This window comes from Macrotis lagotis, chromosome 1, assembly GCF_037893015.1.
Source record: "Macrotis lagotis isolate mMagLag1 chromosome 1, bilby.v1.9.chrom.fasta, whole genome shotgun sequence".
Taxonomy (NCBI): domain Eukaryota; kingdom Metazoa; phylum Chordata; class Mammalia; order Peramelemorphia; family Peramelidae; genus Macrotis; species Macrotis lagotis.
The window spans coordinates 476,193,629-476,209,787 of NC_133658.1; the positions used below are offsets into that span (position 1 = coordinate 476,193,629).

The 16,159-nt window shown below is 35.0% G+C and overlaps 1 protein-coding gene across 3 annotated transcripts in view; it reads left to right on the forward strand.

Moving 5' to 3' along the window:
• Positions 1-220: 220 nt before the first annotated feature.
• P2RY8 (P2Y receptor family member 8) overlaps positions 221-16,159 on the forward strand; it is a 72,799-nt gene continuing 56,860 nt past the window's right edge. For all 3 annotated transcript variants that reach the window (XM_074213654.1, XM_074213653.1, XM_074213656.1), the window contains exon 1: positions 221-539. The gene's annotated coding sequence lies outside the window, so the exon portion shown is untranslated. The remainder of the gene's footprint in view (positions 540-16,159) is intronic.

Genomic DNA, 16,159 nt, shown 5'->3' on the forward strand with positions numbered 1-16,159 from the left:
ATGCCTCATTAAAGGGATTTTCAAAAGGGTACAGAAACTTATTTTGCCAAAACTGCTTCATATAATTTTGGACAGTCTAAAGCTATCCACGATATGATTTGAGCAATTCAGTGCAGAGAGGAAGTATACTTATAAAAAAGAAGCCAGTTGCTTGTCTTCAACTCCAAATACGTTTTGCTCTGATGACTTTGGCCCTATGTAATTGTCAGCATAGAGTTAAACAGGAAATTTCAAAAATAGTATCTTCTCTGTTTATATGTCAGTACCAGTCATGGTGTTCTGCTCTGGGGTGGAAAGTAATATTTTAGGATAAAATATGAAATATGAAATCACCTCAATTAATGTGATTCATGGCTATCAACTTGAAATATTAGAAAGACTTCATAGCAAATAAGATATACCATGCATTCTGAAATGACAAATTAAGAGACTCTTCAAACTGTTGACTCTTGCAAGCTCACTTCCTGGGTAAAGTGCTTTAACGAATAAGCAACTGTCAATGTTTTCTGAGTTGAAAGAAGTTCCAACCTAGGATGCAGGTAAGCATACTGATTTTTCACTTTCTTTAAATCTTTACTTGGGGATGTTTAAGGATTGCCCTCACTTTGTTTGAGCAGTTCCTCATGTGTGAAAGTAAGGGAGAAGTGGTGGGAAAAAGATGATGGAAGAAGTATGCTACATATGAAGGGAAAGGTTCGATCTTCATTTAGAGGTGCATTAAAAGGGAGCTCAGAATTGCCAAAAATCTCAAAGCATTAGAACTGATGAATGATTTATCTGAAGACTATGCAACAGTCTGAGTTGTCACTAAGTTGCTAGAGACATTTTTTTAATGATTTAAAAAAAAACTGATCCACTGAAAGGATTTTTTCCTGAAACCAAGTATAAGCTGTACATGTTCCTTGAAGAGAGACAACTGAAGCAAAAAAAAATTTAAACAAAGGTTGAAAAAGAAGATACAATAGTCTTACCTCTGGAACCAAAATTCCCTTAATAGCTTTGCTGAGAAATCTGTGTCATATATGTCTCTTTATCAGTTATAGTTATTCCAAAAGGATCCCAATAGGTATACTCCACAGATTCTAGTTTTGCAAATTTATAATATAAAAAGGGACTACATACAAAGATTTGATCCTGTTTGAGGATGATGAAATAAAACTTCCATGACTTATTTTTCTGAATCAAGGGATGAAATTTTATTTTTGTTGATGCTTATTTGTTGTCTTTTTTAATGTATATTTTCAAGTAGTTAGAGGTATATTAGATTTCTTTTTTTGGAAATATTTAGTGATGCTTTTAAAAAAAATTTTCTTTTACCTTCCAGTAACAATTCAACCCTATTTCTTCAGCATAATCTTCCCTTTAACAAGAAATAAATTTAAGCAAAACAAATCTATAAGATTTATATGTGTAATATGCATACACACACACACACACACACACACACATACACACATATATTCATTCTGTAGCAAAATCCATCCTCCTCTTTGCTAAGGTGGGATATATTTCCAAGAGCTGGCAAAGCAGACTCCTGGGTCTAGAGTATAGATATCACATCAGTTCATCAAAAACCCTACTTCAACCAAGCCCTTATTATAATGTTCATAGAGGTATTCACTAAATGCCCTATTGATAAGATTTACTATTTTTTGAACAAATCAAAGAAATTCTACTACAGTTATTTATTTAGATTGGCATACTTTAACTTCTGATTTGGAACTTTAATGGCTATGCAAATGCCAGCTCCTCTTAAAAGTCAGCTCAAAATAAAGAACATTGGATCTGGAATCAGGGGAGATTTGGGATTTAAATTCTACTTCTGACATTTATAATTCTATTATTTAATTTCTCTGAGTCTCAGTTTCCATATATATATATATATATATATATATATATATATATATGTGGAATGAAGACGATAATACCTGTCATATGTATATCATAGGGACATTGTGAAAATCAAATGGAATAATGCAATGTGTCTCCAAGGTCTTACTGACACATGTAGCTATTAAAGCTTAACATGACTCCAAGATTTTGGGGACACTGTGTATTTTAAAAAAAAAGGCTTTACAAACTATAAAATTTTATCCATCAGCTATTATATTATTATCTCAAACTTTTTTTATATAAAAAGTATTTTGTGGATATAGCTGCTGTTCATCCTTTATTCTCAAAAGGGACTTCAGGACTTCTGGAGAATGATTTCTTGACTTGAAAGCAAATTGGATTTAAGTGAGACAGACCTGTGCAAAGTCTTCGGCCTCACTCACTCCTCCAGAGTCATTAGAGTCCAGTGGCAAGACATTGGTCAGGATGACTTGCAATGACCCTTGATGCAATAGGGGACTTTGACCATATTAAGCTAAGGTCTTTCCCAGGTCTCAGTTTGTCTGAGGCAAGGACCATTCAGTAATCAAAGATTAGGTAAGAACTGAGGCAAAAGATGGTCTAGTTGTCCTTAAAAAAGAATAACTCTGCTTGGTCACAGTAGTTCATGATAGGAAAAACAATCAAATTCTAGAACTATGTGAGTACATGTATTTATTCCAAAGCCTGAATTAACCTGGGATCTGTAAACCAAGAATAAGGAGGTGGATAGAGAAATCAGGAAGAAATAAATGCTAATATAATAGTTTGCATTTTTTAAGTTCTTAACCTGTTATCAACTCTGAAAATGACTAAAAGTTACATATTTATCATTTTATCCTTGAAGAAATTTTTTTAATTGAAGTAGACTGAAAAACACAATCCAGAGCTAATAAGGAGGTTTGAGAAACTTATATTATGGTTCTTATGTTGAATGATTCATTTTGTTTACCTCAATATAACCAAATCACTATATTCATATTTTCATTGTTATGTGAAGAAAGAACTCTAAGCACCAGGTCATTTCCTGGCTATGAGTAACCAATGAAGTCTAAGAGATTTGTTTAAAGATATAAAGATATACAGTTTGGGGGCCTTGTACAGAAAACACTTCCCATCTCTGGGTTTCAATGTTTTCAGGGTAAAGTTAAGGAGTGGAACATTCCATCAGTCTTTGATTCTTAAAAAAAAAAGAATACTCCAATAAATAAATGCCAAAGACCTGTTAGGTGGGTGTCTTTCTCAGGGAGTCTGCTGTTTGGGCATCATGACTAGTTGCAACCATTGTCTTAAAACACGAGTTTTTGAATTGTCGGTCTCAATTCATTTCTGATGGTTTATCTTTTCCCTGACTGAGGTTGTCCTCTAGGAATTTCAGAATTCAACTTCTTTTGTCCTCAGTGTAAAGATTTGGTTCATGTCTTTCCTTAAAATGGATGTAAGCTAACAAAAAAAAAAAAAATGAATATAAGCCAATTCTTAATTAACAAAACAAGAACCTCCAAAATATCCAAGACCACAAACAGCCCATCTGGTGAATTCCAGGGACCTGTAAAGTCACTTTACCACCCCGAATCATATAGTGTAATACTTCAGTTCTTAGGGAGCCGAGCAATCCTTTATTGCCCTCTGGAGAACTTCTGCTTCCCCAAGAACTTCACATAGTCCTTCAGATATTTTACTATTGTGAGAAGAATGTCCCTTTGAAAAGAAAGAATGTGGGGTTTCTAAACAGTCAACCACCAGTCCTGTGAATCCTATGTTCCATCAGGATATACACAGGAAAGGGTTAGGTTCGTTCTGTTCTTCCACATTGTGACCTTCTACTATGCAGATTCATCTTTCCCTTCATAGCCACATCTAGCTGTGAAACCCCCTCTTCTCCTGTGTCTCCACATAACATATATTCGTTTATGCATATGGTATTCTCAAGGGCCATATGATTGCCCAAATGCACAAGCATCTTTTAGAGACCATATCTGTACAAAAGTCTCTAACTACCTTTTTTTCTCAATTCTCCTCTCTTTTATGGTTCAAATCTAAGGATATAACTCATGTAAAAATTATGTGTAAACAAGTTAGTAAAGATCTATATAAATCAAAAAGAGTTTATTTCTAGTATAGAGAATTTATAACTTATCAAAGAGAAATACAGGGCTGAAAAGATTCTTTCTTATCTTGAAGTATCCCTTCATCATGATTCTGTAGTTATGTCAACATACAAATAAGCGTAAAGGCTTAAATTCTGTTTTTAAAATGGGGGGAGGGGGCAGCTAGGTGGCACAATGGATAGAGCACTGGTCCTGGAGTCAGGAGTACCTGAGTTCAAATCCAGCTTCAGACACTTGATAATTACATAGCTGTGTGGCCTTGGGCAAGCCACTTAACCCCATTGCCTTGTAAAAGCCTTAAAAAAAAGATTCCTGAAACTAGAGATAGACAGCTCATCAATGAAACTTCTTGGGGCAGCTAGGTGGAATAGTGGATAAAGCACCGACCTTGGAGTCAGGAGTACCTGGGTTTAAAACCGGTCTCAGACACTTAATAATTACCTAGCTGTGTGGCCTTGGGCAAGCCACTTAACCCCATTTGCCTTGCAAAAATCTAAAAAAAATCAACAGGGGGAAGGGGGGGGGGGCAGGAAGTAAGATTGGGGAAAAATTGTAAAACTCAAAATAAATAAAATCTTTATAATTCAAAAAAGGGGGGAAAGATAATAGATAGATGATAGAAGATAGAAAGATAGATTAAATAAGATAGATAGGTGGATGGATGAATGGATGGATAGATGTGAGTTTAATATAACATCTAGTTATGTCATTAACTATTTATACCACTGTCTATATATTTATTTTTTGCCTATTTACACTTTCATTAAAATTTTATCTAGGTGCCTCATTGGGGCATGAAAATGGCTCTTAGTTCTCAAAAGTCCTTTTCAGTAAGCATAAATTCCAGAGGGTCACACCAAGCTGGAAAGATTTAAAGTATGAATTAAATAGTGCCCGGACACTAAGAGATTCATAATAAAACTACTTTCAGAACAATAATATTCATTCTACTTTATAGAAATGATGGGGAAGTGTATTGAAAGAATCCAGATCTAAGAGAGTCAGTATTCTAAGGCCTGCTCTTGGTTCTTATTGTAATTTGGGTAAGTCAAATCAAAATATAAATCAGAACCAAAAAAAGTACTTTAGTTGGAAAATTTCCCCATTTAACAGTAGATTGACTTGTCCACAAGCAATATGAATAGCTAGCATTTATATAGTGCTTCAAGATTTTCATAGAGCTTTACAAATATTATTTCATTTGATCCTTACAACAGCCCTTGGAGGTAGGTTGCTATAATTATCCCCATTTTACAGATGAGGAAATTGAGGCCAAGAAACTTGTTAAACATCATACAGTTAATAAACATCTAACATGAGTTATGAATTCAGGTCTTCCTGATTCCAGGTCCTATACTATAACCATTGCACCACTTGCCTCAAAGTTTTGCAAAATGATCATCTGAGAGCATTGTCTGAAATGTGAAGTTGAGTGTGGACTTTTATTACATAACTTCAGAAATGTTGTCTGAGGGAAACTCCCATTTCCTGCTAGACTCAGAGGAAAATTAGCACAAACAAAAAAAAATCTTAGGCTTTTTCTTCATGTTTCTTGGATTATTCTACAACCAATCTCACTTTTCTTGAAGCACTTTTCATTGCTGAGTACTATCTCTATTAAGAAGACAAAACAATTTGTACCTTTGAAAGTACATCTCTTTCAAGGAGATCCCTTGGAAACTGTACAAGAAATTGTTTAAAAAGATATTCTGTTAAAGAATATGTTTAATTTGAAGTAAACACAAAGATTGTATGATTTCTTTGTAGTTTAGCTAGGTGGTGTCTGAACTGGGGTTACTCATATTTTCCACTGTGTTTTTGAAGGATTCTCAAGATTTCTAGCAATTTTAATGTTGGCCATTTTTAGGCAATTATGAATAATTGTGATGGAAAGAAGGATGTTTTAGTTAGTCTTATTCATATCAGACAAACAGACCTAGGAAAGGCCTTAGCTTATGAAGGCCATGGTTCCCCCACTGCATCCAGAGTTATTGCCAATCATCCTGACCTAGGTCTTGCCTCTGGACTACAATGACACTGGAGGACAGAGTGAGACTGATGATTCTGCACAATCCTGCCTCATATAAATCCAATTTGCTTTCAAGTCAAGATATTACCCTCCTGGTGTCACTGGTCCTCTTTGAAAATGAAGGATGAATATCAAATGACAACAACAGAAAAAAGTGGACGTATGTAGAGAAGACCCCCATGTGGCAGGAAGGCCTATAATTGTGTGTGTGTGTGTGTGTGTGTGTGTGTGTGTGTGTGTGTGTGTAAGAAAATAGAGATTTATTAAAAGAAGTTATAACATATAAAAAAGTGAAAGGAAAGTTAAAAAGACTTTAAGGAAAAGTCACATGGATTTGACAGGTCAGCTGGCAGGCTCAGCTAAAGTTTGGAAAGGAAGAGAGAGACAGAGAGAGAAAGAAAGAGAAAAAGGCAGGCAAAGATGAAGTCTGGGTTAACCAGGCCACATGGTGAAGTCCATGGAGCTTCACATGGTTTAATGAAGAAGCAGAGGAAGGCCTATCCTTCTGGATAGGAAGAGGAAGAAGCAAGAGCCAGGAAGGTCTATTATTGCATGTGTGACTTGAAGAGAGGCAGAATAGGACAGCTTCCTTCTCCATGGGAGACTTTCATCCCTGCCAGGATTGGGGAACAATAAGTTGGAACTAGAGGCCACCACACTGCTCTCTCAGAGGGGGGTGGGGTGCTGGGCTAGAATACATGTATTTGTTCTCTTAAATACTGTTCATCTAAAGCAGGGGCATCCAATCTTTTATCTCTTCTGGGTCACATTGCCCAACAAAAACTTGTTAAGAAACTCATATAGAATTTAATGTGTATTTACAGTGGATATGATTGAATTTGTGCTAAATTTTGATCACTCTCATTTAAGGGAGCAGGGGGACCTGCTTTATAACCAAGTCTTGAACACATAGAGAATAGCAAAGAAACCTATTTATACAAATCATAGAAAAAAGAAGAAATGAGAAAGTACATGTAGGAGAATCTATACCAAACAATACAGAATGAAGGAGGCTCTCCCATTGGGAGCAAGAAAACTCAGATCAACTAAAAAAGAATCCAGGATTTCATCTAAGGATTCAGAACTAGAGCACAAGGATGGGGGCTGGTTTAGAGTGGAGGGTAGGTAAAAAGTAGGGGTGGGAAGATTCTCCTGTTAGGAATCTATTGCAAAGATCTATATGAGTCTTAATAAGTACCTTCAGCATGGTGGTGACAGTGAGAAAAGACAAGAGTTCAGATGTGAGAAATGATGTTGAGGTTAATTCCAGGGGGGTGTGGTCATTAGATATAAAAGATGAAAAAGGAGAGATCCAAATCAATTAGTTAATCAATGTGTCTGGTAATGTTGTGATGTGAGAAATGAAGCAGATGACTTCAGACTAGGAAGACATGTATAAATTGTTGCAGTTATATAACAATAATATTATAAAGACAAACAACTTTGAAAGACTTGGGCATTCTAATCAACACAATGAACAGCTACAATTCCAGAGGGCTTGTGATAAAACATGCAACCTACATTATGATAGAGAGATGATAAAGACTCCATGTGTATATTAAGACTTATTTTAACATATCTAGTTGTATGTTATTTTTCTTATTTTCTCAATGTTTAGGCAGAGAGGTGGAAGGAGAGAAGACAGTTTTTTAAAATAAAATTTAATTAAAAATAAACCCAACATTTGTTAAAACCCTATCCTTTTCTACACACTGTAAGACACTAGAAATACAAAGATAAAAACTAATAGTCTGTGAACTTAAGGAACTTAAATTTTATGAGAGATAATGTCAAGCAGTAAGATAAAGTATTTATTAAGTGATTATAAGTCCTTGACCTCAAGGAGCTCACTGTATAGCACATGAAAATAACTCAGTACAAACAAATGGAAGTCAGTCTCAGAGGAGAGGGCAATAGGAGCTGGGGATATTGGCAAAAAGCCTCTTGCAGCAAGTGAGATTTGAGCTGAGATCTGAAGGAAGTCCAGAGAACTAAATGAGTGATGATTGTGTATGTGGAGAAAAGGAATGTGTGCATGCATATACATGTATATACATATATATGTATGTGTTTAAGTATCATATATTATACTTATATATGTCATAAAATAGCAATGACCAGATTTAACAATGTATTGGATACATAGAATGATTAAGAGTGAGGAACTGATAATAACTCTACTTCAAGTTTGGGAAATTAGAAAGGAAGTTAAAAGCATCTACCTGTTATAGAGTTCTGAAAGAGTTTGGCCACCAAAAAAAGGAGAGATATGGGATGATAATTAGTGGATATGGATGGATCAAGTGAAGATTTCCTCAGATTGGGGAAGACATAGGCCAGTTTTTAGTAAGAAGAGAAACAACTAATAGGAAGAGAACTGAAGATAAGTAAATGAGAGAAATCAAAATTGCTGATGGTTTTGAGGATAATGAGAAGAGAAGAAGTGGAAATAGTTAATGTAGACTGTATTTTTAAGCTTATTCAAGAAAGAGAGAAAAGATATAGGACAAAAGAACCATATACTAATACCTATAAAATATATACTAAATAAATATAAAGTAATTTTGGGAGGGGAAGCATTAGCCATTGAAGTCATCAGGAAAAACTTCATATAGAAAGTGTCACTTGAATTGAGTCACAAGGGAAACAAAATATTCTGTGAAGTAGAATTAAAGAAGGAAATTATTCTAGGCACATGTGATAACTGGTTTGAGAAGACACATAGACAGAAGATAGTGTTGTGGGTTAGCACAGCATTAAATCAAGTTTGTTTGGACCACAGAGTAAAGGAAGGGGAGTAAAGCATAGTAAAGCCGATAAAGTTGTGAAGGGCTTTCAATGCCAGAGTTTATATTTGAACCTTTAGTGATTCCTTGGTACTTTGGTACAACCCAGTAGTTGTATGAAAGATGGATTGGAGTGGGAAAAGATTTAAGGCAGGGAGACCAATGAGGATGCTATTATACTAGTGTAGGTTAGAGAAGTTGAGGACCTGAATTAGGGTAGTGGCTGTGGGGTTTTCAAAAAGAGGTCTGATTGGGGTGGCTAGGTGGCTCAGTGGATAAAGCACTGGTCAGGAGTACCTGGGTTCAAATCCGGTCTCAGACACTTAATAATTACCTAGCTGTGTGGCCTTGGTCAAGCCACTTAACCCCATTTGCCTTGTAAAAATCTAAAAATAAATGAATAAATATATATATATATATATATATCATCTACCAAAAAAAAAAAAGAGAGGTCAGATTAAAGAGATGAGAAAGTTGACCATGTGGAGTTGGGGAGAGTGAAAATTTGAGGATGATAATACTCAGACTGTGAAACTAGGAGATTAGAAGGTTGGTGATGTACTTAACAGAAAGAGAAGTTCAGAAGAATTTCTTTTCTAGTGGGGAAAGATAATGAGTACTGTTTTGGCTATGTTGAGTTTCAAATACCTATGGGATTTCTAATTTAAAATGTTAAAAGCACAGTCTAATGTAAGACTGGAGAGAAGAGACTAAAGTAGGATATATAGATCTAGGAGTCATCTGCACTTAGATGATAATTAAACTCATTAATTTTTAATTTAAATTTTATTTAAAGTTTGTCAGAAAGAAGACCCAAAAAAATAATCTTAAGGTACATTTGAAGTTGAGGGATGATATGGAACCAGCAAAGGAGACTTTTTTTTTTAAATGGTAAGAGAGAGCAGGGTCAAGAAAAGCCAGAGTAGAGAAAGTATAGGAATAGTCAGTTATATCAGATCTGCAAAGAACTAAAAAAAAGGCTGCCAGATTTGGTCATTAAGAAGTCATTGATAAATTTAGAAAGAGAAGTTTCAATTGAGTAATGAGGTTGGGAATTAGAATACAAAGAGTTGACCAGTAATAGTATGCTGATATACTAATATATTTATAATAATGTAAAATAGTATAATATGGATATAAATAGGATAATAGTATGGATATAATAGTATAATAGGATATAAAAGTATAAACAATTTTTCCCTAGGTATGTGGAAGCAAGAGATGATAATGTTGATGATTTGTCCTTTGTTCTCAAAGACCATGACATCAGAGATGTGATCCCATGACAAGCACATGAATTGAATTTGAGTGAAGGAGTGTTGTGCTAAGTCACCAACCTCACTTTCTCCTCCAGAGCTATCTGGGTCCAGTAGCCAGATATGAATCAGAATGACTAGAGATGGCCCTGGATGCCAGTCAACTCATTAAATTACTTGCCCAAGGTCACACAGATAGTTATTGTCAAGTGTCTGGATTCGAACTTTCATCCTCTTGACTTCAAGGCCAGTGCTCTTTTTACCTAGCTGCCATAGGAGATGACAGTTTGAGGGAAAAGTAGTATCTTGGGAGTAGAAAAGAATACTTATTTTTTAAGTATTGGAAAGACTTGGGAGTGGAAAAGAATCATTAGATAGAGGGAGAATGAGAATGAAAATTATGGGGAGGGTTTGTTTGAAGGATTAAGCTGATGGACAAGAAAAGAATGAATGTGGTCAAAAAGAATATGTAGAATAATTAGTCTTGTCAGGGGAAACAAGGTCACCTCCTTATGAGAGATTAGAATAATGGAGGAAAGAATGAAATTAAGGAGTTTTGAGATACAGAGATGGGCAGAAGAGGGAGCTCATAGACAATGGCTTCTTTTCTCAAGTAAAACCCAAAGCTGAACTATGCAGCAGAGAAAATGAGAAAAGGGAGAGGTATAGATTTGGGGATAGGAGAAAGTTTGGAACAGTATCAATGGGGAAATAGGATGGAAAAACAATTAAGGAAGGATAGAAGGATTTGCCTTGCTAATGTGAGTACCTGATTGAGATTAGATAGCATAAATTTGTAACAGACTCAGTCAGCTCAGGTTTAAGACTTTCTCTGGGTCCATTCTGCAGCATATGAATAACCTATCCACTCCCATTTTTCCAATCATCTTACACAAAATTACTTCTTTCCACACTTTATCTCCTGACTGTTCATTTTCACTGACTGTCTTATATTCTTGGAATTTACTCCCTCTTCATCTCTGTCTCCTGACTTTCCTGACTTTCTTCAGATCTCAATTCAAATCTTTAACCACTTCTTAATGCTAATGCCCTCCCTCAGAGATTTTCTCCAATTTATCTTATATGTATCTGATTTACATAGTTGATAGCATGCTATCTACCCCCATTACATTGTAAACTCCTCATGGTAGACTTGTTTTTGTCTTTCTTTATATCCCTAGTAAGGGCTAACAGACTTGACAATGTAAATAAAAATTCTGTAATTCAAAATAAATCATAGTCTCCCCTACCAGTAATTCTGGTGTTTGAATTTACTTGATGATTTTACATACCCTGAAGGTTTTCATAACTATTTGTAATCTCATTATATTCAACTCATAAATAAGAAATAAATTGTCTCTTTGAATGCCATCTTGAATTTTAAAACACATTTCAATGCCATTTAAGCCTTTTGGTTTGACTCATACACACAGGAAGCAAGGCAAGTGGCCCCCTTTGAAATACAGCCACAAAAAGCCAGTTAAAATCCCAGTGGTATAGCCTGCATCATTGCTGTCGCAATCCGCAGTTCTATTTTTAACTTTTAAAAATTGCAGTAATTTTTAAACAATCATGCAAATTAGTAATAATCTTGACATATAAATATGATAAATATTATTTTAATATACAATTACAAACAAGAAGAGAAATAATATTTCATGATTATAAGAAGATAATATGGTACAAAAGATAGAGTACTAGTTCTGGGTTCAAGTTCTAGCATTTACTACCTCTTTATTTTGAACAAGTAACTTAAGTATCACAATGGATAGAGAGCTGTGCTGGGAGTAAGGAAGACCAGAGTTTAACTTACTCTACTTCATTTTCCTTATCTAAAAAGATAACAGCCTCGGACACACAATAATTACCTAGCTGTGTGATCTTAGGCAAGCCACTTAAACCCATTGTCTTGCAAAAAAAAAAAACCCAACCTAAAATAATAAAAAAAAAAAAGGTAACAATTGTATCTACCTCCCAGGGTGGTTGTGTGGATAAATGGGATATAATATTTGTAAAGCATTTTGTAACGGTGTAAATGTTGTTGTTGTTGTTGTTATTATTATTATCATTATCATTATTATCATTATTATTATTGTTACTGTTATATATCTTGCTGGGACTCAGTTTCCTCATCTTTGATGAGATAATGTGATAGATGTGGACTATTTGTCTTCTGAGATAGCTTCCAACTCTAGGGCAACAATCTTATGATTTGATTCATACTTCATTCAAATGCCAACTCTTACAATGTGGCATGATAAATAAAAGGCTAACATCAGGAAAGGCTTGGTCAGGATCCAACCTCTATTATTTTACTAGGAGTGTGGTCTTGGGCAAATCACTTAATTTCTCTGAACCTGTTTCTTCAGCTGCAAAATGAGATTGGTAATAACTATCTTGAAGGGTTGTTGGGATGCTTAGATAAGTTAACGTGTGTAAGGCATTTTATAACCTGAACAAGGATTATTTAAGCATAAACAGTTATTTCAAAAATGGGTTTTCCAAAATGATTTAATATGGGCAACTAATTGGCACAGTTGGTAGAGAAAAGGGCTTGGAGTTCAAATCTGAATTTAAATGACTGAGATACTTAACTATGTGACCCAGGGCAAGTCACTTAACTCTGTTGCCTCAGTTTCCTCATCTGTAAAATGAGCTGGAGAAGGAAATGGCAAGCCTCTCCAGTATCTTTTCTAAGAAAACCCCGAATTGTGTCACAAAGAGTTGGACTGAAAAATGAAAGACCAATAAATTTTAATTTAATTTAATTTAATCATTGCTTTAAATCTCCACAACCCCTTTTAAACATGCTCATGATCCAATATCGTCTTGATCATATTTCCTTTTACAAAAATCTTCCACTTCTAATACTGTTACACAATTCTGGTTCCTAGTATTCAATTGCTACTTTTCTTTCTTCTCTTGTTTTTTTGATAAGATCCTTCCTACTTCTTGGTTTGGCTATTTGATGGGTTAATAAAAGATGATCTGTTAAGGATTTTAACTTCTTAGCATGAGTCACACCATTGAGTCAGTTATGGGTATTATCATGAATGTGATTAACAAATATAGACAAATATAGACCAGATAATAGTATTCTGCCTCCTATACTAATCATAAAAGTGGACATTAGCTCATGGACCATAGTAGAGAAGATGGATTTGTTCTTGACTCTAGAGAGCAGAACTAGAGACAAAATATAGCAGATTTAGAATCTAACAGAACTTTTTGAAATTGATATGAACTGACCCAGAGAATGGTGGGTCCTCCTTCACTGAAGATTATTATATATGGTAGTTAGTATTTATTTAGCACTCTAAATTTATAAAGCATTTTATGCATTTTTAATCCTCTCAAAAACCCTGGGAAGCATGTAGTATTATGATCACCATTTTACAGTTGAGGAAAATAAGGGAGACAGTGGTTAAGTGACTTGGGCAAGGTCATTCAGTAGCTAAGGTTGGATTTTAACTGAAATTTTCCTAACTCTGGGTCCAGTATTCCTTCTGCTGCACCCTCCAACAGCATCTTGTTGCAGATATTCTCATTCATTTATGGGTTAGGCCAGATGGCCTCTTAACTCCCTTCCAACTCTTAGATTCTTTGATTCTGTTGTTCTAGAACATCAATAATTTCAGGACAAACCTAAAGAAAATATGCCTGTGGGCCTAAAACACACACACACACACACACACACACACACACACACACACACACACACACACACAAAATCAAAATTACAGTATCTATTATCTTTCTTTCTGAAGAAATAAATTTGTAGTAATTTTAATCACTGAAGAAATTTACAGAGAACTAGAACAATCCTTCTAACTCTAGACTGTCTACATCAAACTAGGAAAATGACAAGATAATCAGAATTGCATTACTTCCTTTCCATAGACCTCTTAACATGTTTGAACTTTTGTTGGAAGATAAACAGTACAACTAGCCATTTGAAGCAACTTGTTCTTCAGTCATGTTTGATTCTTCATGACTCTATGGACCATACTATCCATGGAGTTTTCTTGGCAAACTGATTTGACACTTCCTTCTCCCATGGATTAAGACAAAATGATGTTAAGTGATTTGTCCCAGGATCACACAGCTTATAAGTTTCTGAGGCTGATTTGAACACAAGCTTTCCTTACTTCAAGCTCCATGCATTATCCATTGAACCACCAACTGCCTCCTTTGAAACAACTTTAGCCAAGTACAAAAGGTTGATTTCATTTTTAAGATTATAATCTATGAGGTGGCTAAGTGGCTTCAGTGGATAGAGCACTGGCCTTGGAGTCAGGAGTACCTGAGTTCAAATCAGACCTCAGATACTTCATAATTACCTAGCTGTGTGTCCTTGGGCAAGCCACTTAACCTCATTTGCCTTGCAAAAACCCTAAAAAAAAAAAAGATTATAATCTATACATTACTCAAACCAAGTGATGTCTTGACAGAATAATACCAGGGTATTCTTGCCAAAAGAAAAAAACTATCTTTATTAGGGTCTGGAAAGGGACTAGGAAAAAAAAAAAGGTCATAGACTACAAATGTACCAAAACAAAAATAGTAATGTTTTGTAAGGCATCAATAAACAATCTGCTTCTAAAGCTGGAGGTTTTTTTAACAGAACAGGAAGGGAGTATTAAAAATCATACTATTTTAGGACAGCTTAGTTTTATCCAATCAATAAAATGGCTTATGTTTTCTGTTCAATGATCTTGTTCATTATTATGAAATTAAAAGAAATTGACATGCAAATAGTCATTCTAGCTAGCTGTGTGAATCCCATTGATGTCTCAAAATTTCAGTAATCCTCTCCCCTTTTATCCTTTTCTCTTCCCTTTCTAATTTCTTCCTTCTCCTTTCCTTCCCCTCTCAATCTTGCTTAAATGTTCTTCTCCGAAATGTTACCCTTTAATTAGCTCATCTGATCTCCCTGGTCCCTCAGGACCACTACACACACACCTTAGACATGGAACATGTGGCATAAAATCTTGTTAATGTAAGAGTGTTCGTGTAAGGATGATTTGGGCAGGTAAATAAATCACCCTTTTAGAATAGAACCCTATTTCCATATTAGCCTGTCAAAGTTTTGCAGAAAGATATATGACTCCATTGACAATAAAAGTCTGAATGCAACACTATTTATCTGTGTTAGTGATATATTTTAGTTTGTTGAGAGATAAGTGGAATAAGAAACCTTCAGGGAGGCAATTTGGAAAGAGACTTTTCTGTCATTCTGTACTGCAGTTCTCTAAGATATATATGTGTATATAGGAACCAGATGCATCATATTTCTTGAAAACCAGGGTTTGCAATTCTAGATAATACAAAGAATACACTTCTTCCAAACTATCTCTGCATTTGTGTGTCCTCAAGCTTTCAACAAACTCAAACAATGCTTCACACAAATATGCATAGTAGTGCTCAGCTTTTTCTCAGTGTCATGTCTACTTACAAGTACACAGCAAGCAATCCAGGGATGTATCCCTCTGCAAAAACCATTCCAGGCTTGGTTTGGCAGAAGCAAGGTTATATTTATTTAAATCTCCTGATAGCACAAAATAATATAACAGAAGGAAAGAGAAATATATTGAAAAGTCACAGAAAGAAATAATGTAGCTCAGGAGAGTAAGGGAGGAGTACGTTTGTAGAATGGTACATATATTCTAGTCTATGACTTTTGAACCTGCTGAAGTTTTTTTCCAATTGAGCAATCACTCACTCTGATCAGACAGACAAAAGAAATCTGAACATGAACTTTAACTTTATAAATTTGCTTACAGAGAATCAGAATGATTAATTGCAAGGCAGGAAAAAAAATAGATGAACTCTCAGAAGCACGGGGTAAATGACTAAAGAGAAGAAAAGAATTCATAGTTTGGGTAAGATTAGATGATGACTTGGCATAGTGGAAAGATCACTTGACTTGACACCAGAAAGTGTGAGTACCTTATTAGTTTCATGTCTTGAGCTAGTTGTGTTTCCTTCTGTTTCTCTGTATCTATGAAATGAGAAGAGAGAGTAGAAAAGATGGATTCTAAGTTATCTTCCGGTTCTAAATCCTATAACTTTTAGGAGAAAATACTAATGAGAAGAAGGGAATGA